The sequence below is a fragment of the Microtus oregoni genome, unplaced genomic scaffold, assembly GCF_018167655.1.
Source record: "Microtus oregoni isolate MIOR12 unplaced genomic scaffold, Mior012 000024F_ref0000369, whole genome shotgun sequence".
Classification (NCBI taxonomy): domain Eukaryota; kingdom Metazoa; phylum Chordata; class Mammalia; order Rodentia; family Cricetidae; genus Microtus; species Microtus oregoni.
Window position 1 is genome coordinate 33,240,762 of NW_024543083.1, and position 7,352 is coordinate 33,248,113.

Genomic DNA, 7,352 nt, shown 5'->3' on the forward strand with positions numbered 1-7,352 from the left:
ATTATTGAGAAAGTGGAAGAGACTCCTCAAAACATAGGAGAAATTTGATATTTTTGTCTTCTTAGTCTGTGTCTGAGACGTACATCAAGCTCTCATATTATAGAGAGCTCATATTATATTTCCATTTCTTACTGTTTTTCTCTCTTTCTTGTTTACAGGCAGCTTAGCTGCGCAGATTGGTGGATAAAAGTTCCTATTGTTATAATTTTGTGGCTCATATTTTCTACAAATATGGAAGATATACCCCCCCAATCATTCATTTGAATTCAAGTTTTGCTAATTCAGGACAAGGTTTCTCTGTGTCCTGGAACTCACTCTGTGGACCAGGCTGGCCTTGAACTCACAGAGCTCCTCCTGTCTCTGCCTCACAGATGATGGAATTAAAGGAGCACACCAGCACCACCCAGTTCTTTAGCTGCTTTTCGACAAAATTCGCCTGCTATATATTTTAATATGATTTAAAAATAAATATTTCTTTATTTGTTTATGGGGGAACATGTATCATGGTGCATGCCAGAGGAAAGCATTGGGGACTTGGTTCCATCCTCTCTGGAACTCAAGCTTGTCAGACTAAAGGCAATCACTTTACCCTGAGGCTCCACGTCAGTCCTTTTAATGTAATTTCATTTTGTATAACTTTTGCTTGCTTTGAGGTCTGGTCAACAAGGCCTGCCTACCTATCATGTATATTGCAGTTTTTCTTTTCTATTTTTTGAGATATATTTTCTGCATCCCTGGTTGACCTGGAACTCACAGACTCATAGAGGTCTGTCTGCTTCTATCTCCCGAATGCAGGGATTGAAGGTGTGTACCGCCATCTCTGCCTAGTTCTGCTGTTTTAATTACAATAAGAACGAACACAACATGCTTTAAAGTGTATCTTGTTCTTATTTCCAATTCTGTACAATGCTTATATAATATCTGAATGTGTTGAACTAAATTTCACCCAAGCACAGATACCCAGTTTGATGGTCTTTTTGATTGTGAACTCTTTGGCAGGTCACACTAAAACACTTAGTCTTACCTGCAATATTCCAGTAGATGATGGGACGGGGGATGGCCTAGAGAAACTGACATTTCTACTCTCTCATGTGGTGCTGATGCTGTTCGCCTGGGACACCACATTTTAAGAGTCACTTTTAAAGAAACATCATGTATGTTACTTAATGGATCCGTTTGTTATGCTGATTCAACTTCACAAGTTTTGCTTATGCTTAACATACTTTATTGTATTTTATTTATGCTTGACATTTGGTAGTTCAAGCTAAGGGGAAAACAAAAAACATTAGCTTCAAGTTACAAATAGTTATCTTCCATATTCCAATCTATTTAAAAATTATTCTGTTTTTTTTTCTTACTTATGAGTAATATTATTCTCTGTCTTCTAAGAACAGTGTTTTTTATTTACTAATAGTTAAATTTTGAGCTGGCTGGTGGTGGCAGTCACCAGATAGTCAGGAGGAAGAGGCAGGTGGATCTATATGAATTTGAGGCCAGCGTGGTCTACAGGCCTACAGAGTGAGTTCCAGTACAGTCAAGTTTCTACAAAGAGAAACTGTCTCAAAAAAAAATTTTTAAGTGAGGAAAGCAATCATGGTGTGTGTGTGGTACGAGAACATGAAAGCCTGACTTCATATCTTTGCAAATATAAATATGTGGTAACTCAGATATCTAAAAATTCAGAACTTTTTCTGAAAGTTTTTTTTTTTAATGCTGTGTATCTTGTCCATTTCTTCAGCACTGTCTGAGTTTGACTCAAATGATTTAGTGTTCACTGAAGCCAGTCTCCTAGTGGTCATCCTACAGTACCCATTGGTACCCAAGGAATTCAAATGGATGAGAGAAGTTAAGGATGCACCGTTGTCTCTTGTATCCTGTTGCTTCTCCCTTTCTTTTGAGATTTTGTTTTCAGGCCCAGAAGAATGTTTGCACCTTACTTTTTAAACTTGTCTTCATATCTGCTTTACCTTTTGCTTTTTGAAAATGATCCCATGCATGAGCCATATATAAGAATTGTGTGTATCTATGTGTGTATCAGCATCATTAGGACATAAGCTACAACATCAGGAAATGCAGTTATTCGCTGATAAGGTTTCTTTAACCCTGAGTGTTTCTTGTGTCTTATAAATAAGACAGCCCTGCGTTCTGGTGAGTCTCCTTAACTTAAATATTTGAATATGCTCTGCAGTTTTTTCTTATTCCTATTACCAGCCATTAGGTGTGGAGCTCAAACACTGCCTATTTTAAGCTCCAAGTATTTTAATTTAAATTTTCAAGTAATTATTACGCCTTGAATTTGAAATGCATATCCCTTCAAGTGCAAAAATCACACTCAAGTGACTCAGCTCAGGCATAAATATAAGCACGCTTAGAGTAAAGGAAATCTAAATTAACCAGCTTTGTATCAGCTGTAATCTGAACAAGCTACACTTATGCTTTAGGCTGTAACAGTCCTGCTACAGCTTAGCAACTAAAAATACTACCTGTGTGCTTAAGGGTAAGTTATGACTGTCATGGGGACCATAATTTTGAGCTTGATATTTGCAGGTATAAATCTCAACTCTGCTTCTGCCGTAGTCTCTCTCTCTCTCTCTCTCCATTCCTCTCTCCCACTCTCTCTCTTCCTCCCCCCCCCCCCCCACCAAGTGTTTTGGAAGCTTCTTTGCTTTCCTGTGATAACTGCATTTGGCCTGACTCTGATATCGAGTTTATTATCTAAGGCTGTTCAGATATAGACATATTTGAAGATAGAGCCTCATGCAAGCCCCTGATTGGCTCTCACTGGCCTGAATGGTGAACATCATATGGACGGCAGTACCAATATACAGAGACACACTGAATGGTGTTTAGTGCATAGACCATTCTAATAAAAGAACTAGAGCTGGGCGTGGCAACACCCACTTGTAGTTTCAATGCTTAGGAGATTGTGAGTTTAGGGCCAGGCTAGTCTGGGTTACATAATGAAATCATTTATCCAAAGAAGGAAAAACAAAACCACCATCAACAAAAAAATCCACCATTAAACAAGCAAACAAAAAACAGAGGAAGGAGAAGAGAGATCAACAAGGGAGACATACACCATTTGAGTTATAGCAAACTATATGTTATGACATGCATGCATGTATTGTTAGGACAAATAATTCTGAAAAGAATTGTCTTCGGACAAATCTGCACTAAAAACATATCTGAGGATGGTGAGAAAACTGTACTTATTTGAGTATTAATGTGAATTATTTGAGCATATTAGACATCTAGCCCTGCAAAACAGCCCCAAATCCATCATCTTAAGACAGCACACATGGAAGGCGTCTCAGATTCTAACTGGGGATGTGAGCGTGGCTTCGTTTCTCTCCTGGCTCCAATTGAAAACATGATTTCGAGTTAGAGTCTAACGTAGGACTTTGGCTAGAGAAGTATTTACCTCCCAACTCATTCAAGACTCAAGTTCTTCCAAGGTCGCTGGACTGGGAACTCATGAGCAGGTTGTTGGCTGGAACAAAAAGCATCGTAGAAGGTGGACAGGAATGCAGCATCCATCTGAGTACTTCCTTTGTGCTAAGCACTATCTCGGTTAGAGCGGGTTCTGTTGGGAAGGTTTCCATGCCTCCCCAGAGTGTAATCTTGATGCACGAGAGTACATAGGCAGGAATGCAATGGGGCACGAGTCAGAGGTCTCTGTTTAATTTAACCCAACTAGGCCAGTAACTGCCAATCACATCTGTTGCATTCTACCGGCTACAAGGAACTCACAGTGGGAAAGGGACCACACAAAAGTGAGACTGACCACGAAGCGGGATCCTCGGACACCATCTTAAAATCGGCCTATCACAGTAACTAAGATGGAAATAATAGAAAATTTAAGTTTATCAAAACCAAAGGGTGGCAACGAAGCTCTGACAGAGTGCTGGAATAGCACGTGCAAGGCTTGGGTTTGTCCCTAGCACTGCAAAAACAAACAAATGCAAGTGGTTAGTTAAACAAAACCCCCATAGACCACCTATTATGTGCCATCCATTTTGACAAAGCATTTACAATTAGCAAATTCACTTCACTCTTCTAACAAACTTATAAAGTAGGCACTATTATTGTTTCCATTTTGATATGAGGAAATTAAGCACAGGGAGCCTTAGGTCACTGTTGGGTAAGGCCGGGGCTCAGGAGACCCAACCCTTCTCTTCAAGATTGGTAGTTAGCAGTTGTTGGGCGAGTACATTATTTTCTTCAGTGGTGTAGCTGCCATAAGTTGTCCGTGCTTCTCTAAGCAACTGGTCTCTCATGCTTCTGTAAGTAACCACCATCAAACTCGTTGGTTTGCCAAGCTGCACTCAGACGGAGATGCTTCTGTGTTCCTCTCATTGCTTCTGTGCTTTCTGGGGTGAGTACATGCTTGTTGACATCGTAGTAAAAGGTCACACAATAGCCACTCTACTGATAAGTGGCAAAGCTTCAATGTGAACATTCCAATTATAGAGTTCTTACTCCTAACCAGTTTCATATCATCTATATTTAAGAGCTGTGTGCCATCAAACTATAAACAGTAATTTATTCTCAAATGTGATCAGTATTGGACTATCATTTATTTTCTATATTAAAGGGTTTTTTTGTGGGAAATAAACATATACTCTATAAGGCAGGTAATATATGTTCTCATACACAGTGAGTCTCAGTTTGTGTTTGTGTTAGTTTCTTCCCCTACATTGGAAGCTAAACAGCTCAGCACAGTGAGGATAGCATTCCAAATGTCCTTCTTTGAATGGATCAAGGTTTGACAATTATTTTTTTTATCATTAACTCTTAGAGAATCAAAATGCTCATAAGTGTGTGATGGTAACAAACTAATATAATTAACCTCTTGAGATAATATCATTTTTGCTTTCAGAGTGGAACACAAACAGGATCGAACAAGTCACGAACTTCGGATGAATGATTTCCAGTTAAAGAGTGAGCAACATTTGTTTGCAGGGGAATTTGCTGGGTCTATTTTAAATTCAGCTACCAACCTTTGCATAGTCTGACAAATATGTTGTCTTTAACATGACTTCTACAAGTGATAAAAAAAATATCCCCTAGCCTTTCACCACACCGGCTGGCTTCTGTTGCTTTGAGGCCTAGTTTCATGCTTTAACCAGGGCCTCACTAAGGCAAACAGGATGGAGATACCTATGAGTCCCATACAAGATCTCTTCCTACTCGACTTAGAATAGACATTTTCCTGTACAAAGGTAGAGCAGTCTGCCCTGGGCCGTCTGAATTACATTGTTTCTTCATTGAAGATTTCTATGAGCCTCCCACAAGATCTCTTCCTACTCAATTTGAAATGTGCATTTTCCTCTGTGAAGGTCCAGCAGAGTCTGCCCTGGGCTATCTGAATTATAATGCTTCCTACATTGCACGACATTTGATTATTAGCAGACTGAATGAAAATGAGGACATGACCACTCCTCCATACGGTCGAGGAGAAGGCTTTTGTTGAAGATGGTGAGGGAGAGAACAGGCAGAAGCCTTGAGAACAGTCCAGACTGAGCAGAGCCGTGGGATGGGGAGTGAGGAGGAAGAGAGAGAGGGAGGCAAAGAGAGAAACAAGAGAACCAAGAAAACAAGGAGCCAAAATGACTAGGTTACATAGGAGAAAGGAGAAGCTGGGACAGGGGAAGTGCAGCTCAGAGGCTGGAGAGGCTTAGGGTAAGGGGCATGGTATGCTAGTCAGGATGACTTGGTGACAGGCACTTGGGAGTAGGCACTGAGGGAGCATAGAGGTTAGCATAGATCTTGATATGATAGTAGGCACCACAGATGTAGGCTAAGGCAAGAGTCATAGGTCCCTTTTGCCTGAGATGAGGAGAATGCCTCCTATTAGCAGGTAGAAAGGATCTTAAGTCCCTGAAGGACTGCTGGCTCGTCTAAATGTCAGACTTTGGCAGTTCTTGGGACCTAACACAAACAACAGTTGAAACTGTTTTCTTTCGATACCCAGGTAATTGGAAAATGTGTTCAATACCTTCACTAGTGTGAATAATTGAAAGCGTACTATTCCTGGCAGTATATGTCATATGTATGTGTATAAATCTGTGTCATAAGGAAAAAGACTAATTCTTGAACTATTCTTTAATAAGTTGAAGAAGTTTAGGGCAGTGGTGTTATGGTTTGGATACGAAATGGCATCTATAGGTTCATGTATTCAACAGTTGGTCTCCAACTGCTGATGCCATTCTGAGATGTGGTAGACACTTTAGGAGGCAGGGCATCGCTAGAGGAAGTGGGTCACAAAGGCATCCCTTTCAAGGCCATACCCAACCCCTGGTCCCTGCCTCCCCCTTTGATTCCTTGTTACTTCACATGACTGACCCCTTGGAGAACCAGAGCATGTATTCTGTCAGTGATGAAAGGTCTGTTGACCATAGTTAGTGACCATCAGTAAGTTTAAAACGTCTTCTAGTCTGTGTGTAAAATGTCCTCTATGGGCTCATGTATTTGCAGACTTGTTCCCTAGTTGGTGGGGCTGTTTTGTGAAGCTGTGGCACGGGGTGGGGCCTAGATGGAGAAGTAGGGTTACTGAGAAGCAGACTAGCCCCATTTTTGGTCACAGTCAATCCCCCTCATCCCTCTCTAATTCCCACCCCCACTCTTTCTCTGCTACCCGGTCCACCAGGAGGAGAGTCAGAGCTGTGTGTTCCTGCCCCCGTGAACTTTACTGTGCTGTCCCAGCCACCAAGAACTTTGCCCTCTCAAATTGTGAGCCAGAACAAAGCCTTCCTTCTTGAAGTCCTCCATCAAGTAGTTTTTCACTGCAACGAGAAAAGCAATTGAAACAAAAATGCAGACATTAAACCCAAGCATCTTTTTCTACAGGGCAGCAAAAACTTTGAAATGCTGCCTTTTCTAATTTCATTTTTTTCGTGCTGTTATGAAATACCCCAACAAAAAGCAACTTAAGGGAGAAAGGGTTCATTTTATCTCACGATTCCAGGTTCTCGTCTACCATGTGGGGATGTCAAGCAAGAAAGTCTCATCATAGCACCAGCAGAACCAGAGACAAAGGCCAGAGCTCTGATACTATGCTTCACTCCTACATTGTTCAGAACAGCCTGACTAGGGGATGGTGCCGCCCACAATGGATGAGTCTTCTTATGTAAATTAACTAAGACAGCCCCCACCCCCATCCTCCCACACAGATGTGCCCACAGGCCAACCCAATGTAGGCATCTCCTTATGGAGACTCTTCCTAGGTGATGCTAGGTTGTGGTAAGTTGGCAGTTAGAGTTATCACACTGTTATAAATGAAATTGGGCCCTCCCCTTCCTCTTCAAATTTCTGTATTAAAGTGACTGTATTTGAAGACAAGGCATTTAAAG